The sequence below is a fragment of the Tympanuchus pallidicinctus genome, unplaced genomic scaffold, assembly GCF_026119805.1.
Source record: "Tympanuchus pallidicinctus isolate F22 unplaced genomic scaffold, pur_lepc_1.0 scaffold27, whole genome shotgun sequence".
In the NCBI taxonomy this organism is placed as follows: Eukaryota; Metazoa; Chordata; class Aves; order Galliformes; family Phasianidae; genus Tympanuchus; species Tympanuchus pallidicinctus.
The window spans coordinates 1,794,802-1,805,709 of NW_026294744.1; the positions used below are offsets into that span (position 1 = coordinate 1,794,802).

At 38.1% G+C, this 10,908-nt stretch overlaps 1 protein-coding gene across 3 annotated transcripts in view; it reads right to left on the reverse strand.

Annotated features, from left to right (window-relative positions):
• Positions 1-10,142, reverse strand: part of CCDC91 (coiled-coil domain containing 91) — a 141,330-nt gene extending 131,188 nt beyond the window's left edge. The window contains exon 1 of one of the 3 annotated variants that reach the window (XM_052690544.1): positions 10,086-10,142. The gene's annotated coding sequence lies outside the window, so the exon portion shown is untranslated. Of the gene's footprint in view, positions 1-5,928; positions 10,062-10,085 lie in introns of those variants that run through there. The other 2 variants (XM_052690549.1, XM_052690545.1) reach the window with 2 other exon arrangements.
• Between the last annotated feature and the right edge of the window lie 766 nt (positions 10,143-10,908).

Genomic DNA, 10,908 nt, shown 5'->3' on the forward strand with positions numbered 1-10,908 from the left:
TGAGCCCTACTTAATATCTTTACCAATGATCTCGACAGAGGATTGAATGTACTCTCAGGAAGTTTGCAGATGACACCAAGTCGGGAGGAAGTGTTTATCTGCAAGGCAGTAGGAAGGCCCTGCAGAGCTACGTGGACAGACTGGATCCATGGGCTGAGGCTGACTTTATGAGCTTTTACAAGATCAAATGCCAGATCCTAAACTTTGGTCACAACCCCAGAAAACACTACAGGCTTGAGGCACAGTGCCTGGAAAGCTGTGGGGTATTAAAGAATCTGGGGACATTAGTTAACAGCTAACTGAATATGAACCAGCAGTGTACCCAGGTAGCCATGAAGGCCAATGGAATCCAAGCTTGTATCAGAAGTAACATAGTCATCAGGACCAGGGAAGCTGTCATCCCTCTGTCCTTGGCACTGCTGAGGCTGCACCTTGAGTACAGTGTTCAGTTTTGTGCCCCTAATCGCTATAAAGATATTGAGGCCCTAGAGTATATCCCAAGAAGGGCAATAAAGCTGGTGAAGGATCTGGAACACAAGTCTTATGATGAGTGGTGGAGAGAACTGGGACTGTTTAGTCTGGGGAAGAGAAGGCTCAGGGGAAACCTTACTGCTCTCTACCTGAAAGGAGGTTGTGGTGAGGTGAGTGTGGGCCTCTTTTCCCAGACAGCTAGCAACAGGGCAAAAGGTAATATCTTTGAGTTGTCTCAGGAGAGGTTCAAGTTGGATATTAAGAAAACTTTATTCTCAGGATGAGTGGTGAGGTATTGGAACAGGCTGCCCAGGATGGTAGTGGAGTCACTGTCCCTGGAGATGTTCAAGACACATGCAGATGTGGCACTGAGCGACATGAGTCAGTGTGTATGGTGGTGATTAGTTGATGGTTGGACTAGATGACCTTAGTGTTCTTTTCCAGCCTTAATGATTTTACCATTGTACATCTTAAGATTTAATTTAAAGTAGGCTCTTGTATCAGCAGTATGGTCCAACACCACCCTATTTACCAGTCAGTCAGTTCCACGCAAGAAATTATACTGCAGTAAAAACTAAAGACATTATAATCAAGAACAAGCACAGGAAGTAAGTAGTACGTTGGGTTTTCTGGATCTCAAAGATCTGAAAATAAATTACTTGACAGGACACATACTACTCTTCTGCTTTCTGATATAGGAGTGAATCTGTCATTTGTCTTTAACTTGTCAACGAAACCAGTAACTATTTAACCAGATATCAACACTACTTCAGAAGTAAACTGGTAGCATGTAATGTAAGTCAATACTCAAAGCATTTCACTTTTATTTAGCAGTTTTGTATCTCAATCTGGCTTAGCTTGCCACTATCACTACAAGCTGAGCTAAAGGACTCATTGTCATGTCACTAAAGAACTTCTAGGTACAAACCACCTTGGAAGACTTTCCTAAACATTAACAGAAAAGCACAGCCATGCCTACGCTTCCTGATGGAAAAAGTTTCCCTTTATGGCCTAGAAGCAGATTAACTAGCAACAAACCAGCGCTATTCTGTGTCACCTATTTGAATTAAGAATTAGTTTTCTCCCTCAGCTACTTGTAACAGCCTGGAATCACAAACCAATTTTCAAGTCTTTGAAACTATTTTGAATCTCCAATTCCACCTTCAGGCCACATAGGCAGCCTTGCCCATATAATCAATGCCATCTAGCGCTATTATTACCTCTTCTCTTATACACATTAATTCACATAGATATGCTTCTTTAACATACAAACTTACTTTTCTCATCTAGGTGGTACTCTGAATATAAATCTCATCAATTATTACATCAGGTGATGTCTTCTAAGAAATACCTAAACTTCAGTGCTTGTCCCTTGACACCTAAAAACTATAAATCATGTGTGTCTTTTAAGCACAAACTACACCTGTTTAATAGCACAGCTTTCATTTAACTTTCACTGGAGGCTGATCAGACAACATCTACAGGAAACAGCTGATGAAACATGATACACACTAACTCAAATTAGTTATGCTGCTTTTCATAGGCTATTAGCAACCTTATTTTGCAGGTAACACATCTGACAATCAAAAGCAGGACAATACATGCCTGCACTGTGCAGCTCAACAATCACTCAGTCACGCATATTAAATCAGCAACCTTTTAATTCCTTGCTCAAGACTACATTTTCAGTACTGTGTTCAGGTTTGGGCCCCTCACTACAGGAAAGACACTGGGGAGCTGGAGCATGTTCAGAGAAGGGCAACAAAGTTGGTGAGGAGTATGGAGCACAAGTCTTATGAGGAACAACTGAAGGAACTGGGATTGTTTAGATGCTGCTCAGGTGACACCATCTCAGTCTCCACAACTACAATGGGAGGTTGTGATAAGGTGGGAGTCAGCCTCTTTGCCCATATAAGTACCAACTGAACTGGAGGGAATCTCCTGGCACTCAACTTGTGCCAGGAGAGATTCAGGTTGGACATAAAGAAAAAATTAATCTCCAAAAGAGATTTTAGGTGCTGGAACAAGCTGCCTAGGGAGGTAGGGGAATCATTGTCTCTGGAGGTGTTTAAGAACCATTTGGATGTTGTACTGAGAAACAGGCTTAGTGGGGAAATAGTGGTGATGGCTGAATGGTTGGACTGGATGATCTTGGGCAACTTTTCCAACTTTGGTGATTTTGTGATTCTATGATTTCAAAGGGATACCAGCTGCCCTCTTAGTTTTCTCTGATCTCCGAAGACTACACAGTGTACTTCTTTCTTATCTCAAGCTGTATGGGAACAACATTTTGGGAACAATCTTCCCCACCTCCCCCTTCACTCTCCCCCTCCCCCCCCCCCCAAAAAAAAAAAAAAAAAGTAATAATTCCTTCTGTCCTCCTTTTTGTTGTTGTTAGAACATAGAAGCAACCAAATCTGTTCAGTCCTACATGAGGTGTAGCCAGTTCCTCACCAAAACAGGACCATCATGGGTCACCACAGATCAAATCCTTTCCATTTGCTTACTGCAACTCATACAGTAATTTTAAATGTGATGTGGAGAGGAAATAAAACTTTCAAAGAAATCAGGTGAAAACACTGCCTTTTTAAAATCCAGACATTTCAAACAAGAGCTGCTTTACCAAACAAAGCAAAAGATATTCATACAAGAAGAAAGACACCATTCTCAACAACAGACAACTCATTTTGGAAATCTCACTATAATATACTACTACAAAATAACAATAAAGTTATTCATTTCACTCAACTAAAAAAAGATCAGATTTGGAGAATAGCAAGAGATTTAGATGAATAAGTTTATTAAAAGTTATTCAAGTCTATGGAGGAATTGATTCAAGGAATGTTGAAATTATTGTTACCATTTTAAAATAGATTGCAGTTTAAAAATACATACAGATTAATACTATATACAGAATATTAAACAGAACAGTCAGGAACATCTTTGTAAATTAACATAATCCTTTGTCTTTATGTATTATTTCTTAGCAGAATAGGGGAAAAACTATCTTCTAGCAAAACATTTCTAGAACTACTTACTTAAAAATCCTATGATATTAGTATTCTGTTTTCTAGCAATTTACATTTCAAAACGTCTGCCATTTTTTAACATTGAGAATATTTTAATAATAATATTTTAATAATAAATAATTTTTTTAATAAAAAATTAACAATCATCAGAAATAAAAACAAAAAAACATTCAACGTCTCAAAAGGCCTTGAGTTTCTTAATCATTTTTCTGAACAGGATATGGACAAGTGGAGTTACTACATCACACTACGATGCTTTCCAACACCTCTACAGATTTTAAAAGGTAAATCTTAGCCCATATTCTGCAAACGCTTTTCTAAGATAAGTGTTCTCAAAAGAATTAAAGAAAATGCCAATTATTAGCTTATTCATAACCTTATGGTTTTTTTTTTTGTTTTGTTTTGTTTGTTTTGTTTGCTTGTTTGTTTGTTTTTACATGCAATTAAAAAATTAAAATAACAGATAGAATTAAAAATATTTTCATACTTCCTGAAATCACTATTAACAGCATTAATGAAATCAAAAATTTACAAAGCTTTTCACAGGGAGCAGTAACAAAAGGTACAAATTCTACCAAAACAATCTGAAAATGGTACTCCACCATTCTTTCTTACATAACAACTACTGACATTGTGGGACAAAATCTATTCTGAAAATGGAGTCAGCTCACCTCAATTAGCACAGGGGCAAGAATATACTGAAACACTTTTTTTTTTTTTTTTTCTTTCCAGTTTCTCTAATGTTTTGTCAAAGAGCATTGAAACAACTGGGACAAACTTACAGAGTTTCATACAGAGCGCTGTCATGTTACCCTGATGTTACAGTTCCTCTTACATGCTGATCTAAAGCCAGAGGAAACCTCACCTGTACGCTTCCAAAAATCTTAACCTTTGTAGAACATTAAGGAAGATCTGTCCCATGAAATTATGAGGACCATCAGAAAATTCAGAAGCCCAGTACCTCCCTCACTATGTGCACCTGTACACCATAATCCATAAGAATATACTACACTCAGTGAAAGCACATGGCAATCTCAGCATAATTTCCACTACTTTAAGTATGTTCTTCCCAGAATAACAGTATTACTACCATATACCTTTGCAACCAGGTTTAGCAGCTAACTCCTGCCAGAGAAACCTTTACATTTTGGAAAGCCCCAAACAGTATAAGGAAAACATGTATCCCAACTTCAGCAAGGATTAGTGATGAGACTTTCCAAGAAAGCAACACTTATTCTGGATACGTATAGATGTAGCATTTCTAACTTACAGGTTAATTCTAACCTTGCTGACAGTACACAAAACAACACATGCAAAAGACAGTCTCTATGACAGTTATTTTCTAGGAACATCCATAGCTTATAGCAAATACTTGTCACACCCATCAGCTCACATTTAGTATCCTCACCGAGAGTTGCATATCTTCTCTCAAGTGCTCAGCATACTCATTTGAAGTAAGTATGAAATCCATAGTATAAATTTTAAGTCATACTGTTCTTCTGAAATTCTGGCATCCCCCCCACCAGTGATACCGCCCATGTCTAGAAATAATCAATGCTGTTTTAGTCCCAGGAAGTGTCACATGTGCAAGGAGAGGACAGAACTTACAGTCCATAAAAGTCAGGACCAAAGTCCTACAACTACATTACTAAGAGGGCTGTTTCCTATTTTATTATGTTGTCCCACAACAACAGGGACAGATATCAGTGGTGGTATGCATGTAGACATTGAACTTTCCATTTCTATATTCCATTGTTGATTTGTGTTTGGTTTTGTTTTGTTTTGTTTTGTTTTGTTTTGTTTTTTAAACCACATAACAAATAGCAGCAGAGGGGCAGTCTGACATAGAAGTGCATATGAAGCAAAGGTGTGCCATTAAATTCCATTAAGTCCCTTTTGAAGTTATTGGCTGATGTAAAAGCAATAGTTCACTAACACATTCTGGGTCAGTCTCAAAATTAGCAGTTTTCCCAGTTGGAATAATTTTTGAATGTTTTGTGCTCTAATATAAGCTCAAGAACCTTGTATTCTTTGTTTACAAATAAATTAGTTTTTAACACTATCAGTCTTGAGTGCTAATTTCTAATTGTATTTACAGACTACAAGCAATAAGGTCTCCAGTACAAGTTGTTTTCATTTATACTTCAAAGGGAAGATAAATAGAAGAATCACAATTTGGAAACATCCTTGCTACCAGCATAACTATTTTAATTATGTTTTCCTGAAGAAAAGCAAAAACTAACAATAAAACAAAAAACCCACCACACTGTAGCAGAATCAAATAAGATTAGTTTACAACTGTGCACAAAGAATTTCCACCTTTTCCAGAAGATCTGTACTAAAGTAAAAGTACTAACATTCCCAAGAGCTTAAAGGTAAGAGAATTGGACAAGGCCCAACTTATATTCCGCTGTATCTGAAAACTTACCTAATTAATATTAAAGCGTTAGGATGTCATATGGTGTCAGAAAATAGCTAAAAGATTAAAATTTGGTTATTTGATCAAGAAAGCACTGAATAAATGAAAACTATACCTTAGAAGTGTTATTGAAGCTATATAGCAGTGTTACCCTATAATAATAATACTGTCTCAGTGTTCCATAAACTAGCTGAGAACAGATTTTTTCATTCTAAACAAGCACAATGATTTGAGCAAGTGTGTTTTTGTTACATGAAATTTAGAACTTCATGAAAATGTAATAGAAGATTTATTTCATAAAGACTAAAGTTAGCCACTTAAACTATAGTCATTTCCATATTCTTAGCTGAAATACATATAAACAATGAATTGTGATCACTTCAATGACAAGTAATAAAAACTAAACTGATTTTTCTTCAAAATGTTCAGAACATAGCAGTGAGTATAAAAATGTGCTCAAACTTATACAGGCATTAGAAATATGTTTTTCTTTCTAAGAATCCAGATTCTAAGAACTTTTATAATTATCATGTCCATTCCTGTTTCAAAGGCTAGAAAAGTTTACTAGACAATACCTGTAACAACACCATCAACATGAAACATTAGCTTTATATATGCAAACAAGCTAAGACTGATATTTCCCACAACCAGCTTATGAAAAACTTGAGAAGAGTTTTATAACAACACCAGCCTTATAATCTATTTGGGGATGGTCATCGTGACTTGAAAAAGTAAATGTAAATCAATGAAGTTCATTTAATTAGTTTTACTTCAGAAGGTTGCTTAAATAAAAAAGTTCATGGATAACTTGATTCTATTGCTTCAAACATAGTCTACACACCCTAAGACCAAATTTTCCTTTTTAAGACTTCACTGAAGCAATGAGTAGAAGCCTGAAAATTCATTTTATTCATTCCAAAAATAAGCCTGTCAGCTGAACAATATAAAGGGCAAAAGCCAGCTATCTTTTCATAAAAGCAAAATTCATTCCAAACTCTTTAGGAGAAAAGAATACAATTCTCACTGTATGCTAAGAAATTCTACATTTTGTGTTATTCTACATTAAGAAATTTACAAATAATTTAACTCCTTTATCTTAAAATTGCACCACTTCTGGAGACTCAAGTCTGGAAAGTGGGTACCATTGCTTCAGCAATATACAGGGAATAAAGGAAAGAGATTATGGCTGCAGCAGGCATTATAAAAAATGCTAAAGCCTAAAACTATTTCTTTTTATTAGTACAAATGATGGTTATTTGCACATTAAACATAAATTTTATAAAAGAGAAAAATAACTCTCGCCTTCAATTCTGATGCATTCTTATGATAAATATATAAGTAAAAGAGATTAAATGTAACAAGAGTTACACTGCCTGAAAACCCACTTGCAGCACATTCTAAATAGTCTATTAATTACAGTACACTTAAAGGCAGATTTAATTTGCAGGACTTAAAATTTACTGTCTTCAACCCTAAGCCCCCATACTAGTGAAAAAGCTCTAGGCAAAAGAAAAAATATAGCTGAAAAAATAATATCAAGTCTGGTTTAACAAGAGGTTTTTCTCCTCCATTATTACTGACCAAATTACTTTTATTTAAGTAGAAAGATCTTTCTTACACAGGCATTTAGAGGAATCAAAAGTTGCACAGATTGACAGTAGTAGATTACAGAACACAAGCATACCAGATCATTGCAGAATGAAACAACCACCTTATTAATCTATGTGGACTCAAATAGCACGAGAAAGAAAGGTATTGAGAGCTCTGAAGACTGACAGAAAACTTGTTTCCACCATACCACAAAGTTTTCCCATTTGGTGTTGCAAGCCTTCCTGGAAGTTGGCTTTCAGGAAGCCAGGAGGAGCCAAGCCAACTGCTCAGACATGCATCATACTTAGGTGTCTTAGCAGTTCTATAAACATTTGGAGAACGCCAGTTATTGCCATTAGGACTGCTATCCATTTGATCCTCTGGATCAGAAGCACTCATTACAGCATAATTGTATTTTGGCACTCAGAAATCTATGTAGGTATCATCCTGAACAACAGGCTTACACCACATAAGCTGTTAACAGTCTAGAGAACATTTTTCATCACTGACCTCTAGCTGTGGCACTATCACCTGATTCTGTCACAAGAAATATAAAGGAGCTGATCTACAGCTTTCAAAGACAACCAGACAACAACTGAGGAGTAACTGAGTACGGAAGTGCTTAAACTGCACTCCAGGTTCTAGTAAAGACCAATCAGCATCTCAAAAATCAATGTGAACATCACAGATATGAACAGATCACCAAGTATAATCAGTTTCCAGTTGTTGCTATATCCAGGTAGAAAAAAACAGTAGGGAATCCTTCAACTTAATTATAGCAATGGTCAGAATAAGGATTTTGAAGAAAACATATTCAAAAGCGACTATTTTCATGTCCACTGTCTCAACTTGGTGTGGAGAAAATCCACACACCTCCTCAGGTGAGCTACAATAACATATCACCTCAGCTTCAAGGTAGAATAAATCAGTCTAGTGCGTTATGATGTCCCAACACGATCTCTGCTAATAGTAGAAAGCATTACTGAGACTATGCACAAATGCATGTAAGTTGGTCTCCCACACTTCGTGGCTTTCTTTTCAGAATAGTGTAAAATAAATGTGCATCATATTTTCAAGCATGTTTTTAAGAGGTTCCAAGAAAGGCTGTATTCTATTAATTGTGCATTCAGGCATCTCATTTGAACGCTGCTGTGATTTTTTTTTTCCTACTCCTTTCAAGTGCTCTCAGTACAAAGGTCACTACTGCACTTGTTAGAAGATATCATCTATCCTACAAACACTCCTTGAAAATAATCAGCAGTCTACTTCATGTATTAGTGGCAGAAAAATTGACATCCTAAAAAGAAAAAAAAACATGAAATACCAGCACACTTGCAGCGACACTTACTCAGACACCTAAACTAGGCATATGGAGTCAGAACAAAATAATGCAATGAAGAAACATATGTAGTAGAGCAAAATACAAAGAGCAAAAGAAAACAAAATAGCTACAAAGAAATGAGAAGTTATACAACTCTGCAACAAGAAGTCTTCAAGTACCATGACAGAAAAAAACAGTCAAAGTGTCTGCTAAATTGCTGCAATAAAATGGCAAGAAAAACACCCATAGCGTGCAGTTGATGGGCAAAATTAATTACTCAGACAACAAAGGATAATTGCTTCTGGAATAAATTATAGCCTTCTGAGAAGAGCTAAATCTGCATATGGAGCTCACGAAGGAACCATCTTAGAGCAAAAGGTAAAACTCAGATGCTGAGATACCAACTGGAAAACAGTCAGATCTATTATAAAAATGAGAAGTCTAGAGTACTAAAATGCCTAAAGACTAGATTTATAGAAAAGTTTTTAGATGCACAAGGATTCAGATAGCTATTCAGAAATACTTTGATGCCTAACACCCTTTACATAAACAGATATTAAGTACATAGACAGCACTGAAAATCTTACTAGATGTTTCCCCACTATGTAAGATTTATGACAGCATCAGAAACCTTGGTCACAAACACCCCTCCCTCAGAAGCAAATGGACAGAGGCCATTTCCAAATTACCAGGTTAGAGAACTACCTACAAGACTCTCCACTGCCATCAGTTTTCTACTGCAGAGATTGAAGGCAACAGCTCCACTGAAGTACTGTTATAACCCTATATGAGCATCCCCATAGCCACATGCTCACAGAGCACAGCCACCACCAGCGTTATGACAGGTGCACAAGTGGGCACGGCCCTCGGGCAGCACGGAGAAGCAACCAGTCTGCAGCACAGCAAATAAAGGTAGGCCTCAGGAGATAAGCATCTTCAGCAGCACCTACAGCAGCCCTCACGGTTCCACTACCCTAGGCAGTAGCTAAACAGCCAGGGAAGAAGGTGAGGGTGGTGGAATTAATGGCTGCTCCTTTCTGTTAGCCTCAGCCAACGCGGGCAAGCTGCCCTCAGAGCAGAGCTTCCACATCCCGCCTCAGACGTTTCAGCGACCGCCCCCGTCAGATACCGGCAGCTCTTAGGGTCGCTGACATCCCTAACGCTCCCGCGCAGAGCGTGCACACAAAGTCAGTCACACCGCTCTCTACTCGTAAAATCCATCCCCATACACCAGCCCCACACGCCGCGGCCTCACCCGGATACGGATTTCACGCTCGCCCCCGGCCCGCCTCTCCAGCCCGCCCCCTTCTCCGCATCGCGCACATAAGCGCGCGTGCTCGGCGCCGACGGTCTGTGATTGGGTGCCGGAGCGAGCACGCGGGGAAGTCAGCGCACTGCCGGGGCGGGGCACGGCGGCTATAAAGGGCGCGATGGGCCGTGAGATCAGTTGTGTGCGTGGTGGTCCTTTGCCGGCGCGTGTATGTGGTGTGGAAATATACTTGTGCTGGGAACTGTGCTCACAGGGTATTCCTGGCTCCCGGATATATTCTTTACTCTTGGCTTTTGATTCTTTAGTTGCAGCATGTTTGCTCACCCTGTGAGGTGATCTCAAGTTTTAGTACCAAGTTAGTATCGTTTGTCTTCAACGGAATAAATCAGCAGTTCTAAGGATTCTTGTTGTCTGCATTAGTTAATCTTCCAATACAGTATTGTCCCCAGCTAAAGATCAATGCAAATATAAATCAAATTGTAGAGTTTGTTCATGAAAGTAGGAGAGAAAAATTCATAAAAGAATCTTTTCATAGAATTATAGGATCATAGAATTCTTGGGGTTGGAAGGGATCTCTGAGGGCTATCTAGTCTAACTCCCCTGCAATAAACAGGGACACCACAGCTGGAGCTGAATAGTCTACACTAGTATTTGGGTGTTCAAGAAGTTCTTGAGTAGTCATCTTACTGATTTCTACAGCACTAAATGTGCAAAATCAGGTTCCTAGGGCTTCAGGACATTCTTTCTGAAATGGTGTTCAAATATGCTCTTTTTGGGACAGAACACCTACTCATACTTTCTCAGTAAA